We start from the raw sequence: 22,635 nt of genomic DNA, 5'->3' as shown, positions 1-22,635 counted from the left end.
CAAAGCATTCGTGATCAAGGATATCTGTGTCTTTCTCCTGCTAAAGGGCTAGCTAAAGATCATATGGCGCCTGTGGCAAAGAGCAATTTTGATAGCCCCTCTCATTGTTCAACTTTGTTTTGTTTTGTTTTGTTATCTTGCTTCACAATTTGCATGCATTACGGTATGATCCCATTATCCACATATTCTGTATTAGTGGTTCTCAACCTGTAGGTCCCCAGGTGTTTTCGCCTACAACTCTGTGAAGATTTAAAAAGGACACCATTATATGGTGGGTTAACTGGAGAAAGAGGTGTCAGCAGCCGACTGGCTGAGTGTGCCAGGGGTCAGGGTTCTGATTGGCTGCTTCCTCTGGCTGGCTGCTGAGACCCATGGTTCTAACTGTCATTTTGCCTTTTGTTCTCACTTTGGACAGTGAAGAGAAAGTACTGGCTGCCAACTATCTTAAGGACTGATCATTTTATGGCATGAGGCTTATTTCAAAGACTATTTAAAGGGGCTATTTTATTCCTTTGTTCCTTGCCTGAATTCAGAGAGACCGATGAATATATTGTTACCATGTTTGAATCTTTGAACTAAAGTAAAGATACTGTTACTTGTTCTACAAGCCTGAATGACATTTTATTATGTTGCAGGATATATCTTGCTTTAAATACTGTGGTAAAGCTTCTACTTATTCTGCTTATACACATTTACTAACTCTCACAAACTCTCAGAATTCCCAGCCAGTTTAGCAGCTTCTGAGAGTTGAAGGCCAAAACATCTGGGACACACAAGTTGAGAACCACTGTTCTGTATCCATAATTTCAGTTAACCACACTCCAAAAACCATGTCTGCACCTCTCAGCATCCTCTAATGCAGAGGTTCTCAATCTGTGGGTCCCCAGATGTTTTGGCCTTCAACTTCCAGAAATCCTAACAGCTGGTAAACTGACTGGGAATTCTGAGTTGTAGGCGAAAACTCCTACGGACCCACAGGTTGCGAACCACTGCTCTAGTGATATGCTTCCAATCCAGGTGTAGTCAGAATATAGGGTTCACTATTATCCCTGGCTTCAGGTATCCACGGGAATCTTGAAATATATCAGGGGCCATACTGTGTGTATAGCTGTCTTAATAAGAAGTGAAACTTAATAAGAAGTGAAACCATAAGATGTGGATCTGATATTATGTTCTGTACTGATATTATACAATTATAACTAATCCTAGTACAGGCAGTCCCCAAGTTACAAACATCCAACTTACAAATGACTCATAGTTAAGAACAGGAGTGAAACAACAGGAAGTGAGAAAAATCTGCCCCTTGGAAGGTGTCTCAACTGAAGCTTTCTCACCAATCCTTGTTTCCACAACAAACGACATTTTTCAAAATCCAATGACCACAGGGACATAAAGTGAGAGGAAATCTTCTGAAAAGGGGCACAGACCTCAAAGCAAACCCTACGGGAGTGTTAACCCTTCCCTATACTATCCAAAACTTTTAGATAGATAGATAGATAGATAGACAGACAGACAGACAGACGGGGGGGGGGGGAGTGTCTAAAATTTGCATTTAAGAATGTAGCTGTTTCGACTTACATAAAAATTCAACTTAAGAACAAACCTACAGAATCTATCTTGTTCGTAATTTGAGGACTGTCTGTACTAGCCTAATGGTTTAGATTCATGCTTCTTAAGGTATCTAATATGGAGGACTGGGAAGGTTTTTTCCCAATGGAACAGGGACCATATTTGTGCCCATTGGCTACATTGGTTTCTTTCCTTCTTGGAAACTCTAGCCTGGCATCCCATAGCTTATGGATTAGCATTGTCCAAGAACCATCACTTTTCAGTAGCAGTGCCCTAAATTACAAGGTTGTATATTTCTTACTTTTTTGTTCTTTCATATATCTGTGTTTTTCCATTCTCTTTTGATATTTTTTTCTCTCTCTCTAATATGCTTCCCAGATAATAGTGTTTTTCTCCCCTCATGCTTGCCTTTACTAACCATTTCCTGTTTCTCTCTTCCTTAAGGGAATCCTGCTGCTTTCTGTTCACTTTACCTAGCTGTGCTTTTTTCTTTCTCCAACTGTTTGTCTCCAAGAACAGTGTCCAAGTCTTTTAAGCACTGGTGAGATTCTGATGTCTTTTCTTGCATCATGCTCAGCACTCACAGCTAAAAGGTTTGTTCACTGCAGACAAAATAAATGAAAGCATAACAGAAGCTTCTGAATTTAATCCTTACGACTGATTCAATAAAGTTAATTTCATAGACATATACATATTTAGCTTCTTATCAAGTGCTCTGTTCTACAGGCAATTTGACATTGCATGTATGTTAGACTTTCTGACTTAATAATTCATGGTGGAAGATAAAAACAGACAAAAGGAATTACTTTTTTCACACAACATGTAGCTAAACATATTACTTTGATGACACCAGAAGGGAATTGAACTGATACTTGCAGGATGGGACTATGATTTTATTTTTTTATTTATTTACAGTATTTATATTCCGCTTTTCTCACCCCTAGGGGGGCAAGCCATGGTGTTCTCCCCAGCACCAGACTTGAGTGTTTTTCTGTTGATCTGTGGAGCTTAAACCTGTTTCTGGGGGAGAGGGGATTCTAGGAATTGTTGCCCATACTCACAGTGCAACTGAAAGCTCATAAACTGGAAAATTCAGCTGGTGTACTTCTGTGGGCTGTTGTCTGCTGTTGCACAAGTTAAGCTGCCTTGGTTCCCCTTCAAAAGCTGCAACTTCTGATCAATCAATAAGGTCCTGTCAAACATCTTATGCTACTTTCCGTTGACTGAGTACTTTGACTCCCAGTAGCAACTTTCTAGTCTTTATACTTGACTCATTTAGCCCCTAAAAGGTTGTTCAAACACAACCATGGTCTGTGACTAGCCAAGGACGGATCCTTAAATAAAGACAATGCTAACAAATCAAAGAGCCATAGAGAACATCATTTTACAACTTGCTTCATGGGACTGAAATTTTTGAAAGTTATCTGTTGCATAGAACAGATGTACCATATATACGCGAGTATAAGTTTAATTTTTCAGCTGCTTTTTAAGGTTGAAAAAGCCTCCCTTGGCTTATACTCAAGTCAGGTATTCATTATTTTACTCTATTGTTGTTATTGTTATTGTTGTCATTATTTCATTTATTGTTTTACTCTGTTACTGTTATTACATTTATTATTTTACTCTATTATTGTTATTATTACATTTCCATTATTTTACTCTATTATTGTTATTACATTTACATTATTGTACTCTATTCTTATTATTACATTTATTATTTTACTCTGTTATTACTGTTATTACTACATTTCAATTATTTTACTCTATTATTATGTTTATTACGTTTATTATTTTACTCTCTTTATTATTATTGGAAGGATACGTAAGCACATTTACATTGAAGAAGGTTAGAATAATGGTTTAATCAGAGATGGACAGACTTATCTTAAATTACAGTTTATGTAAATATTCAAAAACATTTAACCTACTGATGCCTCAATTAATGTAATTTTATTGATATCTATTTTTATTTTTGAAATTTACCAGTAGCTGCTGCATTTCCCACTCTCGTCTTATACTCGAGTCAATACATTTTCCTAGTTTTATGTGGTAAAATTAGGTGCCTCAGCTTATATTCGGGTTGGCTTATACACGAGTATATACGATAGTTTAATTGAAATACTTCATATCTCCTGTCCATTGGCTTCCAATATTCTTAGTCATGACTGATGAGTATATGAATCTCAGGCTTCAAAGTTAACATTTTCTACACTTATTATCAAGAAAACAACTCTTCTTATGTGCCTGTATTATAAGAAATCATTGAAAGAAAGTTGTTTTGCTAGTGTCTGAATCATGTGATGTATAAAAGATTGTGTCTTGACTTAGTGCTCGCTTTCTTAATCCTTTGAAAATCATCAAAATCATTTATGGTATGCAGAACATAACTAATTTAAAAAATGTGACCCTTTCCCTCACCCTGAACAACAACCCCCAAAGACAATGATTTCATTGATATGTACACACAAGCAATTGACATTATATATTTGCTTTTGCTTTTTTTCTGCTCTTTACAATTTATTTTCTAATCTTTCATTTTCAGTGGTTGTCACAAACAGAAGACCCAGTCCTTCAAAACATTGCAAATGTACAATACTGTCCTTGTGTTTGCTGCAATCTGTTTGCTGCAATCTGGGAATCTGGTGTCATTCATTATGTAGTTAAGATTTGGGTGAATTGTGGTTTGTTTTTAAAACATACATTGTAAATGTAAAGCTCTAATCAGAGCATGGGAATGTACTTTTAAAAAGCAATTTGCTACAGTACAGTGACGCTATTATTATTATTATTATTATTATTATTATTATTATTATTATATTTATTTATATCCCGCTTTAACTCTCCCAAAGGGGACTCAAAGTGGCTTAACATAAAAACATTAAAATATACAAATATACAAACATTAGAACAGAATTAAATATAAGCAGTATTTAAAAAATCCCAGTTAAAAGCCATTAAAACAAATTCAGAGTGAAAAGCCACACCACCCCCTGAATTGATCTTAAGAACCTTCTTCTTTAAATACCTGCCACCGGAAGGACAGCGGGGAGGGGCCATATTAGTTTTCCTGAGCAAGGAATTCTAGAGTTGAGGGGCAACTACCAAAAGGGCCCTCTCTCTTATTCCCACCAACCGTGCTTGAGATGGAGGTGGGACCAAGAGAAGGGCCTCTTTGGAAGATCTCAGGGCTTGAGCAGGTCCATACAAGGGGATGCATTCAGCCAAATAGCCTGGACCTGAACTGTCTAGGACTTTAAATGTCATAATCAGCACTTTGAATTGTGCCCGGAAACAGACTGTCATCCAGTGGAGCTGCTGCAACAGAGGGGTGTTGTCCACTCCCTATAGCCAGCCCCAGTGAGCAATCTGGCTGCAGCTCTTTGGACCAGCTGATCACTCTTTAGAGGCAGCCCCATGTAGAGTGTGTTACAGTAATCCAGACAGGATGTAACTGAGGTGTGTATCACCGTAGCCAGATCTGGCTTCTCAAGGAACGGGTGCAGTTGATGCATATGTTTTAATTGTGCAAGGGCCCTCCTGGCCACTTCCAATACCTGGGACTCTAGGTTCAATGCCAAGTCCAGGAGGACCCTCAAACTGCGAACCTGTGTCTTCATCCACCACAAGCTGAATTTCTATTCCCTCCATCTAGCACAGGCTGAATCCCTATTTCCTGGTCTGCCTTCCAACTGACCAGGAATACCTCTGTCTTGTCTGGATTAAGTTTCAATTTGCCCTCATCTAGTCCATTACTGATGACAGGCACTGGTTTAGGGTCAGGACAGCTTACTTAGCTTTAGGTGGAAAGAAGCAGTAGAGCTGGGTGTCATCCGCATATACTCCAAAACTTTGAATGACCTCTCCCAGCAGTTTCATGTATATGTTAAACAGCATGGGGGACAAAATGGAATACTGAGGAACCTCACAGGATAAGGGCTGGTGGTTCAGTCAGGAGTCCCCCAGGACCACCTTCTGAGTACTGCCCTCCAGGAAGAATCTGAGCCACTTTAAAACAGTGCCTTCCAGTCCCATCCTGGTGAGATGACCCAGAAGGATACCATGGTCAATGGTATTGAAAGTCGCTTAGAGATCCAGGAGAACCAATAGGGACACACTCCCCCTTTATAGCTTTCTTCCTAGGCCATCCAGCAAGACGACCAAAGCTGTCCCTGTTCCATAGCCAGGTGTGAAACCAGATTGAAATGGATCTAGATCAGTGGTTCTCAACCTGGGGTCCCCAGATGTTTTTGGCCTACAACTCCCAGAAATCCCAGCCAGTTTACCAGCTGTTAGGATTTCTGGGAGTCGTAGGCCAAAACACCTGGGGACCCACAGGTTGAGAACCACTGATCTAGATAATCAGTTTCATCCAGAAATCCCTGGAGTTTGGAGGCACCACACGCTCCAGAAATGAAAGGTTGGACACTGGCCAATAGTTGTCCATTATAGAGGGGTTCGGGGATGGCTTTTTAAATATAGGTCTCGCAACTGCCTCCTTTTAAACAAGTTGGTACTTTGCCTTTTTCCAGTGAGGCATTGACCACCACCTTAACCCACTCTGCCAGTCCCTTCTGGCCTGTTTGATCAGCCAAGAAGGGCAAGGATCTAGAATACATGTGGTAGCTCTTCAAGGATTCTGGCCATATCCTCAGGCAGCACCAGTTGAAAAGTACCCATCAACACTGGTTTTCAGGGTTTAAAAGTTTACTGTTTACTTCCCTCATTTCTCAATATTATTTTTCAAAAACCCTGAATCACAGCAACACAAAACCATCCTTAGACCCTGTGGTATACCCCCTCCACCATTTTATAAAACCACACATCTCTAACTGTAAACATAACTAAAAAGTTCACTGTATAATGTAATCTGATAAAGTTATAGTTATATTGTAAATTAGATACAAATTGGCTTTTGGGGAAACTCACAGAGTTGAGGTAACTTACTGTTTATCAGGCTCTGCTTCTGGAAACTAGATTACTACAGATACAAAGGGATTCACTTTTCCTTCTGGCCCATATTTCTTCAGTTCCCAGGACTTGCCTGAGTTTTTATTTTTCCTGGGCTCCGCTTTCTTCCTTTCTTTGAGTGTCTTTTCTTAACACCTCTCTCTCATCTACTTGGAATTCTTTTGAGCTTTGGCAGAATTGGCCATGCTGGTTGGAGTATACTAGAAGTTGTAATTCCAAGCAGGAATTTGTCTAGTTCCTACGTTTCAGTATCTCATCCTGCTTTCTACCTTTTCCCCTCTTTCTTCAACTACGTCTCTGGGTCTCTGCCCCACATTGCGTTCTTGCTCACTTCAGTAGTCAACATTTCTTGCAGCCTTCTCCAAGCTAATACTCTTCATATATGTTGGACTAAAGCCCAATAACCTGCAGAGAAAGGACACATCTATGCCATCTGGGGGGCCCCAGAGTTGAAGGAAGCTTATCAATAGGCTTGGACTGTGAAGATTTGCTTCTGACTGTTTTTTCTAAACCTCTGTTATGATGGGGAAGTGGAAGCACTAATTGCTTCTTAGGTTGAGACCATTTTGGTTCTGTGTATAGTAATATTCCAAAGGGACCCTTGATTACTACTGGATATTCAGTTGTTAATTTCTGAAAGTTTTAGTGTGCATTTATAATGGGGCAAGTGCATGCTTTGTGGGCCCAAAGAACATTTGTCAGTTCAAATGACTGCATTAAAAGCCAGTGAGCAACAATGCTCTGAAAATGCAGCCTATGAGAACTCATTTCCTGTTATGCACTGTGGTAGAGAAAACTAAGTGTCTGTTAGGCTGGTCAGTCGTAGTGCATCCGGGCTCCATTCTTCTCTCATTTTGCCAGCATCTTTGCCCAATTCATAGGAAAATTAAAATTTGTGATTCTCCCTGATGAAAACATACCCATTTATTTTTTCCCTTGTCCTATTAGGAAATCTCCATCAATTCAGTTGGTAAAAGCGTTACTTTGGAAGAAGTTGAGGTTAAGCATTCAGTTCTCTATCCTTTAATATCTGTGGCTGAAGTGATGATTTGTGTTGTCTTCTTTCGCAGCATGTGGTCATAGATTAATTACAGATTGGCGCCTGCCTTGTGGGATGAATTCCCGTAACCCTCAGAGCTAATGTTTGCACTAATTTAAGATGAGTTTTTAAATGGATGGGAGGGCCAGCTATGAGAAAGCAGTTAACACAGAATTTGGCTCTCTACTTCAAACTTTGGCAAGCAATACTTGGCAAAATATCTTCTTTTTCTCTTCTGTTTTTTGGTAGAAGCCATTTTTTGGTTTAAGCATTAGGAGAAAAGCTAAAGAGGGCAATTTTAACTTAAGGAATTTTGAATTGGGCCTCTTTAAGTTTTAATTGGAAGCTTGCTGAAATGTTTACACACATGACAATATGTGTGACACTACTGAATGAACTGGCAGGTGGTTTTGGTTCTAAGAGTGTCTGAAATAAGATAGTGAAAGCAAAGCAAAGGGACTCCAGTTTAGTTATTCAGAAGATGCTCTCCCCCAAGTTGTCAATTACTCAGAAGCTTGTGATTGCATACATAACCAGAGTAGGACATTATTTTTCATGGATTACATCTCCCAGTTGCAGATTAGTTGATATTCATGGGCCCGGTTACCGCTTCACCTGTTTAATTCGTGTTTTCATACCGTTTTGTTCATTTGGAAGGCACCAAACGGTACACCTCCCTCTAATATGGAAATATCAGTGAAAGGAAAGGAAAGTGGGAATGGTAACTGTTCGGTCAGCTGATTTTTGGCGCTTGGCAGACACAGGTACATTGGGTCTGCTCACCACACACGCACTCTTTCCAAGTGTGGCGGACAGGCCTAAAGCGCCAGGGCCTGCAGCCAAGTGCCAAGAACTAGCACTAAAACAGGGGAAGGGTGGGAAACCCGCCCATTGCTGCCAATGGGCTGAAAATATTTTTTTCAAACCTCGGACAAAAAAGCTCATTCAAAAAGGCACTCGTTTTCAGGAGAGGCATTCAAAAATGAAAACGGGACCTTACGAATGAAACAAACAGAAATGGATTGTGATTCTGTACAAGGGCACAAGACTATTAGTTGGAGAATTCTAGGAGTTGCCGTTTGGAAAAGTACGTTAATGTTTCGAAGTTTTGGTATGTACACATGGACACAAACATACCAGTATTTGCATACAATGTGTAAGGTCTTTGGAATGGGTCTTAACTTTGTGATAGAGTATTTGCTTTATATCCAGCAGTAGATATGATGTTAAAGCCCAGGATCATTCACAGGAGACGTATTTACTGGAGCAGGACAAACACACATGTTAAAAAAGATACATTATAATTAAACTGGGATAAATCCCATACTTGGGTGACCTGGTAGATAGTGGACTCTCCATCTCCTCTACAGTTTGGTTCCAGGCACTACGACCACCCCCTGCCGTGAAAGCCAAAATCTGTGGATGCACAAGTCTCATTATATTTTAACTGTTTTGTATTTATATTTATATATATTTAACTGATTTAAATATATTTTATGACTGTGTTTAGCACTTGAATGGGTGCTTGTTGTGAAGCTGCCCTGAGTCCCCCCTTGGGGGTGAGAAGGATGGGGTACAAATGTATATAGGTGTAAAAAAGTAGTGAACAGCTCAAATGAGTTCCAGAGAGTACCTGAAGACCTGTGAAATGATTGCGGTGGGGGGGGGGGGCTGCAGCAGGGTGTGCGAGCTGAGCTGCCGTCTGTCAGCTCCAACTTCTTATGCGGGAACATAAGAGAAGCCTTCCACAGGATGGTAAAACATCTGGGTGTCCCTGGTCAGCATCCTTGCAGACTGCCAGTTCTCTCGTACCAGAGGTGACTTTCAGTTTCTCAAGTTGTTCTGACACGAAAAAAGTGTAGTTCTCAACATGTGGCAAAATTAAGATTTGCTTTTTGGATTTATTTTTAATTCATGAGTGCAGAACCTGTGGATATGGAGGGCTGACTGTATATTTGAAAGCGAGGAAATAATGTTCCTGTTCCTTGATAACATTCATAGCACTGTGGGAAGAAGGGGAGGAGGATATACTGCCAGGGAGCAGGTGAGGTATTTTATATAAAATTTATCCTATACATAGCTTTCACGTATGGCAATAATGTGGTAGAGGTGCAAATCAACACACATAAGAGTAGAGCCATCTGAACAGTTTGTACATTCTATTTAAAAATGAGCACTACAGTGATTCATTTTTGTTCATCTTGCTTACATAAGTTTAAGAAAAGTAAGACAAGGCTGAAGTGGCTTTAAATAATAGGATGTTGGTTCTCTGATAATTTTAAGGGTACAAATGGATTCCAATTTTGCTGTGCAGAGAATTTCTAATGACTTATTCATATGTATTATTTTTACAACAAAGTTTTATTCTTTGCACCAGTTAGGCTTGATCTTCACTTTAAGGGCAGAAAGTATAGATCCAGCATGGTGTGGAAGTCTGAGCACTGTATTGGAAAATGGCTCCGGAAACCAAGACTCGAATTCTTGCTCAGCCATGGAAGACAACTGAGTGACCTGAGGCAAGTTAGACTCTCAGCTTCAGAAAAAGTAAAAACCCCTCTGAACAAATCTTGCCAATAAATCCTCATGATAGGGTTGCCTTTGGATCACCATATGTTAGAAAAGACTTAATAGCACACGACGACAACAAGAAAGTAAGCTCCTAAGCTGTGTGGTTTGTAATGTTTACAGATGTTCTCAGATATTGAATACAAAGTTCTTTGGAATCCCATCAGGGAGAGAGTGCTTAGTAAAAAGCAGGATAAAGGTTACCTAAAGATGGGCCTCTGAATGCAGCATTCCTTGGCATTTGTGTAGACTTTTGATTACATTTTTAAACTATGCCCAGCCCTGTTTGTATTGTATTCCATCCTCCAGAACAAATACCAGCCATCCCATTGGTAATACAAGACCTGGTGGAGGCTTTGAATCATATTGATGGGCCATAAATATTATCTTATTTCCTAGTTCCCTTACTAACAATACTGCTTAGAAAGCATTTCCTTTCATTTAGCTCTGGAAAAGGGAGATCACTAATTGGAGCAAGCCCAGGAGCACTGTAATTTCCTCAAGGAATTCGATGACATCCTTCACTGGCATCTCATAAGCCTTGTTTCTTAAAATAGTTCAGAGTGGGTGCCCTGCCTTGCAAGGCATAAGCCAGAAAGAGACGGTTTTGTTATTCAAGAATGTGTCAACAGTACAACAGAATCTCTTAGCGTAACACATCCTATTCCATGTCCTTTCCAGTGCCACATCCTCAAGAGGTACTTAGGATTGAACATGGTTCTTGTTATCCTTGTTTTGTGGGGCCTGGTAATGTTCTGCCTCTGCTTATGAAGGACCTTAAACAGTGGTCAGAAGGTAGAGCTTTCTCTGGTCTTAGACATGTACCTTATGGAAGAAATGCCCTTTCTTATTTGGTAGTTACATTTATCTTCATTAGCAGAACCATACTGGATTTTCCAAAAATAAAAACTTGTGCTTTTTAGGTTCTTAAAAATGCCTTTTTGGGCAAATAGTAGATCTGGGATTTGTAGCCCAAAAGGTTCTTTGCATTTAAACTCCACACTCCTTTGTCATTGATCTTACTTACTTACTTACTTAGGCGATCCCTCGTAGCCTGAGGATGATGGTCCTCCAAGTATAGTGTCGTGGCGGTGGGTCCGTAGGTGGCTGTGGAGTCCTATTCTTGATCCCAAGTTCTCCCAGAGTGAGGACATTGGTTTCCAGATAGAAAGTGGTCCCGGTCTGGGTTGGTTTGTTTCTCCCTTTTGCCCTCCATTCGTGCCTCTTCAAATTCTATAGCACTGCTGGTCACAGCTGACCTCCAGTTAGAGTGCTCAAGGGCTATGGCTTCCCATTTCTTGGTGTCTATGCCACAGTTTTTAAGATTTAAAGATTTAAGCCCATCATTAAATCTCTTTTCCTGTCCACCAACATTATGTTTCCTGTTCTTGAGTTGGGAGTATAGTAACTGCTTTGGGAGACGGTGATCGGGCATTCGGACAATGTGGCCGGTCCAGCTGAATTTATGGTGTAGGAGCATTGCTTTAGTGTTGGTGGTCTTTGCTTCTTCTAGCACACTGACATTGTCCACCTGTCTTCCCAAGAGATTTGCAGGGTTTTTTTGGAGGCAACACTGATGGAATCGTTCCAGGAGTTGAGTGTGATGTCTGTAGGTAGTCCATGTTTCGCAGGCGTATAGCAGGATTGGGAGAACAATAGCTTTGTAAACAAGCACCTTGGTCTCCCTATGGATGTCCCGGGCCTCAAACACTCTCTGCTTAATTCTGAAAAATGGTGCACTCACAGAGCTCAGGCGGTGTTGTATTTCAGTGTCAGTGTTGACTTTTGTGGAGAGGTGGGTGCCAAGGTAGCAGAAATGGTCAACATTTTCTAATGTTGCACCATTAAGCTATATTTCTGGCATTGCAGAGGGATTGGCTGGTGACTGCTGGAAGAACACTTTGTCGTTGATAATGTGTAGTAAACTGATAAGAATTATAGATGAAATCATCTGATAGGCCAAAACATCTAACCTACTCCAACCAACAGTGACCTACCAGATACCTCTGGGAAACCTACAAGCAGAATATCAGCCTAACCTATACCACAAAGGAGAAAAGTGGGATAGGAATGTAAATACCCCTGAATGTGCATAGCGTTGTAAGAATTGTGTTTCTGCAGAGGGAATTCAGGGTCAAACTGTAAAAGATGACACTTTGGATGGAATATCGCATCGCTGGAAAGGGTGTGTATGCTCTTGAGAGCATAATTGTGGGATTACTTTGTTTTTCCACTGACTTTTTATTGCTAAGAAATTATTTGTGGAGTTAAAGCAACACTGGGCCTGCTGTTTGTAAAATACACATTCCTGGAAAGTGGACATTTCCCAAGACATGATCTCTTGTTCTGAGTGCTGTGTCCCAAATTGCTTCCAAACAATACTAATGTTAACTCACAAAATTGCATCTCAAATGGACATAAAGACATATATTTTCTACATCCGCAGCGGTTCCTGAAGACAAAATAGTCTATACACAAAGTGGTTTCCTTATCTTGACTGCTATATGCAGATATTTACAAATGGCTGCCCTAGATTAGCATATTTATGAACCAACGGATGTCATCTTGGAAGAAATGCTCTGTTTGTCACTGGTGACAGAAGCACCGAATTTGAGTGTTTACTTAGGATCCACAATCCCTAGAAGTTGTGTGTGAGACACTTTGTGTCTCAGCTACAAAGATAAGAGCCAGATACAAATTATTATTATTATTATTATTATTATCATTATCATTATCATTATCATTATCATTATCATTATTATTATTATTATTATTGATGGAGATGTGAGAAAAGGTCTTGCTGGCTGCTTCTTCCAGCCCCATGTATCTTTCTTCTAATACAGTGGTTCCCAATCTTTTTTAAATCAGGGACCACTCTCCAACATTAGTACCAAAAGGGTTACGAATCAGTTTTTTGGCAACTTTATATTCAGTTTGGTTATTTGGGGTGCTGATTCAGAAAACTGCATTGGATAGACCACATCAGCTCTAGTTTCTGATACAGATCATATGCCATCCAGTAGTCACCATCTGCTTGCCCGTAGAAAACTATATTTAATAATCTAGAGCCAATGCGGTCTATCCGATACAATTTTCTGAATCAGCACCCCAAATAACACCAGGAAAGGCCTAAAAATGAAGGCACCAAGGTGTCCCCACTTCCAGGCACCATATGTAATGGCTCTATTTGGGGAGGGAGGAGAAGGAGAAGCAGCCGTCAGGCATGTTGCACCTTTTGTGGGTAGTCAACCTTTCCCCTCCTGACACCTCCATTGCCTCAGCACTGTAAGAGAATTTCACGAGACCAGTTGCTCTTGTTGCAACAGTGTAGTAATGGTGAGGCCACAGGCCATATTTTAGTTCTTGGGGACCACTGGTGGTCCATTGACCACAGGTTAAGAACCACTGTTTTAGGAGATAAAGTGATATCACTTTAACTGCTATGGCTCAGTGCTATGAATTCAAATGAGTTGTAGTTTAGTGAGGCACTAGCACTCTTTGGCAGGAAAAGCTGAAGAACATATAAAATGCTAACTCCCATGTTTCCATGGCAGTTAAAATGGTGTCTAACTGTATTTATTCTACAGTGTAGATCCATCCAAAGACCTTCCAATTTAGGCAGGATTTGGATGACTGTCTTGGCTACTGAAGATGCTTGCTGTCCTTGTTGAAATGTTTTTAAAATTGCCCTCCAGCCTTATCTTATTATCTGCCTCTTGTACTTTGCCAGTAGCCCTGTTCTGACAGTTGTATTGCACAAGCCTTTCCCTGGCCCCTTAGCTCAGAGATGTCCATTATGCTTGGTTACTGGTTGTTGTGTGATGAATAATGAATAATGTTTTAATTATGTTTTATGATGTTGTATATGTGTTTTTATTGTTTTATATTTTAACTCTGTCTGATTGGGCTTGGTCCTCATGTAAGCCGCCCCGAGTCCCTTCGGGGAGATGGTGGCGGGATACAAAAATAAAGTTGTTGTTGTTGTTGTTTTGATTCAGCAGTATTAATATTGTAATTGATTCAATGTTATTATTTTGATTCAGTAGTGTTAGTATTGTAATTGATTAAATTATGTTTCAACATTATCACTTAATTGTGTTTTTACCTGCACTAGTTTTTTAAAATCATGTTACAAGTCAGTTTTAGTTCTGGGAGAAAAGTAGATATAAATCAAATAAATAAATGCCCAGGGCCTAATGCCATAGGTACACCGCAGTATCCTGCAGACTACCTAAGGCTCTCTTTTCTCTGATATTATAAGTAAACCTAATAAATTTGATTGACAGCTCTAAGTAGAAGCACATTGTGTTGTAAATAGAACTATCACCAAGTGAAAAAATATGTTCATAAATATGAGGAAGACGTCAGGCTCTCTTAAGTATTTTCTGTAGTCTAGACAGATGTTTTTATTGGTCGAAATCTGAGAAAGCTGTTACTTTGCAGGGAGTTTGGATTCATCAGATGTGCATGGTTCACAGCACAGGGTTACTAAGCTGTTCTAGCCAGCAGATAATCCCACTCATCCTCCTTTTTCATTCATGTAATTAAATTTGGAGGTTAAATCATCCCTGCTAGTGGTTGAACGGCATTCAGTACAGTCTTTCTTCTGTCCTCCCTCCCAGCTTACACTGCTCACACAGTGACGCCACGGGTGGAAGGTTAATCTACAGCAGAGTGGAGAAACACAATATATTGCATTGTTTCTGGATTCTGAAAGGACTCGTCATTAGAAAACATCTCACTGTTGCAGTTGCTCTTGCCCAATAGTCTTCTACAGTGTAATTTAGGGACCATCTGCAAGGGCGTTGAACTGTAGTCGCTCAGAATAAAGTATGGAAATAGTTTCCACTTGTGACTTAAAAGCTGCAGAATATCAGTCAGGCCTTTATTAAACATATGCGCCAAAATGTGTTCTCCATGTGTGTTTTGTTGATAAATTTGATGATTTAAAACAATTAAGTTTTCAGATAACTTTCTATAAAATAGTCAACAAATTAGATTTATTTTTAAATTAAAAGTGATTGATTTAAATTGGAATTTCAGCACTGACATAATTCTATAATAACGTTATTAATTAATTAAACAAGCAGCTGTCCTAGAGAGACAATACATATTAGATTCCCTAGCTGGTTCTTTATCTTTATACTAGTTTGCTTGAATTTTTGTAAGGCCATTTTTACATTTTGTTTTCTCTGAAAACTGGTGGATTATAAGATTTAGAGCACATACGGTAATTTAAATTTACTCAAGAGGAGTTCTGTGGAGATAAGTTATATAAAGTGCTTTTGAGGTTTGCAGTCTCATTAAGAAACACAAGAGATAGAAATCAGACATTTCAATTTATACAGTTGAGAGGAAAGTTGTAGTAGAAGTATTTGAGATTCAATGTGAAGTAAAGATCAAAAAGTAAAAATACTAATACTTTAAAAACATAGTTTCAGACAATTTTTCTTTGTGTTGTTCAAAACATTATTTGGGCCTAATATAATTGCTACTCCCAAGTATTGCTTTTAATTTTTTGTCTTAATGTATATGTTTATTATATTACCTGTTGATATAGCATCAGATTGCTGCCAATTGTAAGGCCGCTCTGAGTCCCCTTCAGGATGAAAAAGGGGGGGATATAAATATAGTAAATAAATAATAATAAATAATAAATAAGTATATCCACTAAATTTATTATGGACTTCTAAATCAATATTTATGTAAGTTTCATTTGATACATTAAGTCTATGCTAGTTAAGACTGGCAGTTGGATTTAAGCAACAGTGTCAAATGTACATCTGTCCAGAAATCCTATGTCACTAAAGTTCATTTCTACAAATACAACAGTGTTTTCCTTTTACAGAAGCCAAGGTAAATATTCACAGATATATATTCATAGGAATCCTATAAGGTTTCTTTAAAATTTTAAACCTGCAAAATAATTACGGTGGAAAAGGGTGATTCACCAAAAACTAATTTATTAAACCATAAAAAGATGAAAACAGTTAACATGTTTAAAGTGAGCTTGTAACATCCAGATTTGAGTCCTTGGGGAGACATGAAACTAAATGGGTTGGAGCCACTCAGTAGCTCTCAGTGTGATGTCCTATAAAAGTTGCTGTGAGGATAAAGTATAGAGGGGATGAACTATGCATACAACTGTGAGTTTGTTGGAAGAAAGATGAGGTACATAGATAAATAGTTTTTTTTCTCCAAATAAGGATTTTTCTTCCATAGAACAACTTAGGGTGATTTTAATGAAGCAATTATTGCAAATATAGCCCACTCTGTTTAACAGCGGGTTTAAAATACTGTAAGGTAAAGATAAACGTTTCCCCTGACATGAAGGCTAGTCATGTCTGACTGAGGGGTGGTGCCCATCTCCATTTCTAATCCGAAGAGCCAGCATTGTCCTTGGACACCTCCAAGGTCATGTGGCCAGTTGGTGGTTCAAATCCAGGGAGTGGGGGGAGCTCCCGCTGTTAGGCCCAGCTTCTGCCAACCCATCAGTTCGAAAACATGCAAATGTGAGTGGGTTAATAGGTACCTCTTCTGCGGAAATGTGACAACACTCCATGCAGTCATGCCAGCCACATGACCTTGGAGGTGTCTATGAACAACGCTGTCTCTTTGGCTTAGAAATGGAGATGAGCACCACCCCCAGAGTCAAACACAACTAGACTTAATGTCAGGGGGAACTTTACCTTTACCTAACCATAATAAATAAAGTAAAATAATAAATGTGATAATAACAATAATAGAGCAAAATAATAAATATAATAATAACAGCAATAATAAAGTAAAATAATGTAATAATAATAGAACAAAATGGTAAATGTAACAATAATAATAATAATAATAATAATAAATCATACAGTCCTAGACACTTGGGAAGTGTTCGACTTGTGATTTTTATGATACGAAATCCAGCATATAGATCTCGTTTGCTGTGACATACTATGTTTTTGTGACAGTGAAATAATAATAAATAATAATAATAATAATAATAATGTAAAATAATAAATAACCTTGACTCAAGTATAAGCTGAGGGGAACTTTTTCACCCTAAAAAAGGGGCTAAAAACTAGGCTTATACACAAGTATATACCGTACTTTGAAAGTAGTTGTTATACTCCAGAAACTTTGTTTTTGTACTTCCCACAAACTATGCTTAATTGGTTGAGACTCTATGAAATAGTCAAGGAAAAGCTATAGTAAAATATGCTGCAGGATGTGCTGCAAAAACAAAGTTTTTGCACCTTAATAAACCTTTTCCATGTTTTTATGATATAACCAATTAGGAAATGACATTTATAACTCATGTTACATAGTGTAATCCATCAGAATTCTTTTTATTTATTTAATTCTGTTTCTGCGTGTCTGCCTTCTCAAGACAGCTGTCAATGACCACAAATAAAAATGAATACAGTTAAGAGTAAAAATATTTTAAATGCAATTGAAACCAACCTCCAGATGCTATTTCCTCTTCCCTTTAAAAAAAGATAGATTCAGTGATCCATTTCTAAAAGTCATAATTGGTCAGAAGTCATGTGTGCTTCTCAATAGAAACAAAACCCTATTCAGACTAAGAAGGCCAACAGTTAGCAAATTGGTCCCATAATCCTGTCTCTCTGGTTGTACTGGTCCATTTAGTTTTCTTGGCAAGAATACTGGGGTGGTTTGCCATTGCCTTCCCCAGGGATCATGCTTGGTCTGACCTCTCTGCCACAACCGTCCTGTCCCGTCCTGGGTGGCCCTTCACGGGCATCATTGAGGTGCTCAAGCTCCAGCACCACAACAAGGCGGTGATCCTTTGCATTTGAACTGTGGTGCTGAAGGAAGGTCTGAGAGTGCCTTGGACTGCAAGAAGATCCAACCAGTCCATACTTCAAGAAATAAAGCCTGACTGCTCATTGGGGGGAAGAATAGTAGAGGCCAAGATGAAGTATTTGGCCACATCATGACAAGAAAGGAAAGCTTAGTGAAGACAATTATGCTGGGAGGAAAGGAAGGAAAAAGGAAGAGGGGCCGACCAAGGGCAAGATGGATAGATGGTATCCTTGAAATGACTGGATTGACCTTGAAGGAGCTGGGGGAGGTGACGACCGACAGGGAGCTCTGGAGTGGGCTGGTCCATGAAGTCACGAAGAGTCGGAAATGAACGAATGAACAACAATCCTGTCTCATTGGGCTAAACATACCTCCTCATTATTTTGACAGATCCTAGTTGTTTCTCTCAAATGGATATGTTTCAGTTCATTGCAGCTCCTCTTCAAATGTTTAATGCATGGATCTTTAAATATAAAGGAGAATGTTGCATTCCCCCCTCCCCAAATTAATCCAGATAGCTCTGCCACACGTCACATTGGGTTCATGCCGAAACATAAGTGTGTTATGCACTTTCGAAAATATCAGATGAAAGACTCAGTTCCTGCTTTAGCCATCTTACATAGTTATCTGAACAACAACAACAACAACAGTGTTAAAATACCATTTAGCCATATATAATTGAAATCTTGAGGCAGTCATAAAATCAGCAGCACAAACAAGATTGGAGTGCACCATGCTGCTTAATTCCTTGATTAATTAAAGTGTCTACGAATGGATAAGACCGTCTAAATGTCACAGCTCAGCCAAATGACTAAACTCCTTGGTATTGCTACTAAAATTAGGATTCCGGCAGGCATCCTGAAAGTTGCACTTTCATTGTTAAGCTCTCAGTCTTCCAGCAAAACTTTCCATATAAAGAAGACTGCTTCCTTTGCAAACACCTATTAATCACGATGCATTCCCATTCTTAGAATCTCTTCTTAGTAACAAATACAAGAAAAAGTGATTTCCTGTTGTAAGAATGACAAGAATACAAATTCCATGTCCATAAAGTGTACATCCGGAATTGGTGATAAATTCTTCCCAACATGCTAAAAATAAATGAAAATGTGTACTCATTTCAATCAAACACTTCTAAGGCAAATATAGAGGATAAGATTATGGATTTTTCACAAGGAGTAGGTGGGAAGAAGGGCATGCTGTAATTGATTTTCTGCTGGTGACTAGAAGGCAAAATGTGAGTCACAGTATAACTGGAGAGTACACCCTTCAAAGTCATTCTCATTTAAATAAACCTTGAATATATTGAGTCTTATAGAATGATGGAGACATTGCCAGCTTTAGTCCTTGGCATTACGAGTTAGAAGGTGATGATAAGGGCCATGGAGAGCAGCACTCTTTCACAACATGCTGCCGTCTAGATGTTTCCAAACGTCAACCCATGATGTCTGTTCTCTTATCATGTTAACTAGTATCTATGAGAGTTTTAGCCAAAAATGTTGGGGAAAGGCTGGAGTGGACAGATTAATATGATGGTGTAATACAGTTTTCCATGCATTTTTCGATGTAGTACATTTTTAGATATAGATATAGCTTATCTGTCCAAATGTATGTCCCTCTATGATCTCCCTCGGAGTTCAAGATCTTCTGGGGTGGCCCTGTTATCGCTCTAACCTCATTCACAGGTGTGGTTGGTGTGGACGAGACACGGCGCCTTCTCAGTGGTGACCCCTCATCTATGGAACTCTGACCCCAGCAAAATTAGCTCCCTCCTCACCTTCAGGAAGAAAGTAAAAACATGGTTATGGGACCAAGCTTTTGGACAGTAATTTTCAGTGCAATAAATGAATACAGAATAGTGCAATGACGACTAGAACACCATTGGATTGTGATTTTAGACTGCGTGGTTTTAATAATTGATTTTAATGTTGCTATGTTTTTAACTTTTTGGTTTTAAATGTATATGTTTATTTTATTGTATGTATGTTATGCGGCATCAAATTGTTGCCTGCTTGTTAGGCTGCTTTGAGTCCTTTTCGGGGTAAGAAGGGCGGGAGATAGATATAGCAAATAAATAAATAGTATATCTGAAGAAACAGCACTGAAGAATCTTCAGGGAATTATAGACAATACAATATTTGCACCTTACTTGCATGCTTATCACTTGGAAGGACACATAAACAAAAAAAAGGGAAAACGAAACAGGAATGATCAAGATAAATATCAGATAGAGTACAGTTGGCTCTTCGTATCCACAAGTTCTGCATGGATTCAGTCAACCATGACTCAAAAATATTTGAGGGGGAAATTCCAAAATGCCATTGGGTCATTTTCTTATTTTAGTTGTATTCTTCTAAATAATAATATTGGAGCCCCCGGTGGCGCAGAGGGTTAAACCTCTGAGCTGCTAAACTTGTTGACCGAAAGGTCGCAGGTTCAAATCCAGGGAGCGGTGTGAGCTTCCGCTGTCAGCCCCAGCTTCTGCCAACCTCACAGTTTGAAAAGATGCAAATGTGCGTAGATCAATAGGTACTGCTCCGGCGGGAAGATAACTGCGCTCCATGCAGTCATGGTGGCGACATGACCTTGGAGGTGTCTACAGACACCCCCCAGAGTCGGACACGACTGGATTTAATGTCAGGGGAAAACCTTTACCTTAATATTAGTAACTATAATAATAACCATAATAACTAATTGAAAAAAAATGTTGATGATCCATTACTGTACTTTCAAAGCAACGAGTTGACATCTGAAGAAATAATTATTCACACTTAATACATTACTTTAAAAAATAATATACTGTATATACTCGAGTATAAGCCTAGTTTTTCAGTCCTTTTTTTAAGCTGAAAAGGTCTCCCCCAGCTTATACTCGAGTCAGGATTATTTATTATTTTACTTTGTTGTTATTATTACATTTATTATTTCATTATTGTTGTTATTTTTTCATTTATTATTTTACTCTATTATTGTTATTGTTACATTTATTATTTTACTGTATTGTTATTATTACATTTATTATTTTACACTATTGTTGTTGTTGTTTTACTCTATTCATTATTATTGGAAGGATATGTAAGCATATTTACATTGAAGAAGGTTAGAATAATGGTTTAATCAGAGTTGGACAGTGTTATCTTGAATTACAGTTTTATGTAAATATTCAAAAACATTTAACCTACTGATGCCTCAATTAATGTAATTTTATTGCTATCTATTTTTATTTTGAAACTTACCAGTAGTTGCTGCATTTCCCACCCTCGGCTTATACTCGAGTCAATACATTTTCCCAGGTTTTTTTGGTAAAATTAGGTGCCTTGGCTTATATTTGGGTCAGCTTATACTCAAGTATATACGGTAATTCAGAATCTGAATGAAACAAGACTATAATGGAAGAATTGTCTGCACACACCCAGCATCTACATCTGCTGGATATTTTTCTGCCAAAATTCCCATGGGTTTTTCCTATGAGCACTAGATCAACAGACCTCCTTTGAAAAGACCTATAACACTTTAGATGATAGGAAAATGGATGTACAGAAAAGGACTGTCAACAGTTTAATGAGCTAGGGTCAGAAATTTATTACAGTTGTGTCTGTGCCATAATTAAGGTAGCCTTTGTTCTGCTAGAACAGTTTTAAAAGATTCCATTTTTTGCACAGCTACTGCAAACTGACAGATGTGTGTTTCTTTGTGCAATGTTCACATCAGTAAGATGAGGTCTCTTTGTTTCTCAAGACCACCCAGTATATTGCACATGGATTCAAGATCTTGCTGGTCTCCCACAAAAGTAGGAAAAGTATAGTAAAAGGCTGCCCCACCCAGTCCTAAAGACATGATCTAATACTGAAAGAACTGGCAATGCAAAAGTTGCTGTTGTTATGGAAGGGTTGAGAAGGTGACTGTAAAAAAGCGTGTTGTACACATGCAAAGCAAAGAGAATGTTCATTGGAGGGGACAGAAGCCCAAAATTCACATTTTGGCCAATAACAATAATATTGGGTGTAATCCTAATATTATCCAACAGTGGATTTAGGAATATAATGCAAGGTTTTTCTATTACTCATCTCTTTTGTATGGTCTACAGATATCTTTTGGAGACCTAGCCACCATAGCCAATAGTGAGGAATCATGGGAGGTGCAGTAAATTAACACGTATACAATTCCCACCCTCAAAGTGTTTTTTTTTTTTTACATTCTACTTATTCTGAAAACTCGTGTCAAAGTATGGAATATTTTATATCTATTATAAGTTGACAGGTGACTTGAAGGCACATACACACACAACAGTAAACTTTACAAGGCTTTAGTCTTATTGCCTGTGATGTTTGTCCAAAACTTACCTAGATCAAGGACTAAAACTGGAGCAAGCAGATACAGGGCTATAGACTAATGAGATCAAATAAATGTTCAGATAACTTCCTCATTATAGAATCATGGAGTTGGAAGAGACCTCATGATCCATCCAGTCCAACCCCCTGCCAAGAAGCAGGAAAATAACAATCAAAGCACCTCCAACAGATGGCCGGCCATCCAGTCTCTGCTTAAAAGCCTCCAAAGAAGGAGCCTCCACCACACTCCAGGACAGAGAGTTCCACTGCTGAACTACTCTCACAGTCAGGAAGTTCTTCCTAATGTTCAGGTGGAATCTCCTCATCAAACAGCAGCCTATAGTTTCA

The 22,635-nt window shown here is 38.8% G+C and overlaps 1 protein-coding gene across 2 annotated transcripts in view; it reads left to right on the top strand.

Annotated features, from left to right (window-relative positions):
- The window catches only part of PRTFDC1 (phosphoribosyl transferase domain containing 1), a 61,133-nt gene that overhangs the window by 12,618 nt on the left and 25,880 nt on the right, over positions 1–22,635 (top strand). The gene's annotated exons all lie outside the window — the stretch shown is intronic.

The sequence above is a fragment of the Anolis sagrei genome, chromosome 6 (assembly GCF_037176765.1).
Source record: "Anolis sagrei isolate rAnoSag1 chromosome 6, rAnoSag1.mat, whole genome shotgun sequence".
Taxonomy (NCBI): Eukaryota; Metazoa; Chordata; class Lepidosauria; order Squamata; family Dactyloidae; genus Anolis; species Anolis sagrei.
Note: the sequence above shows the minus strand (reverse complement) of the source record. Positions and strands in the feature narration are given on the sequence as shown.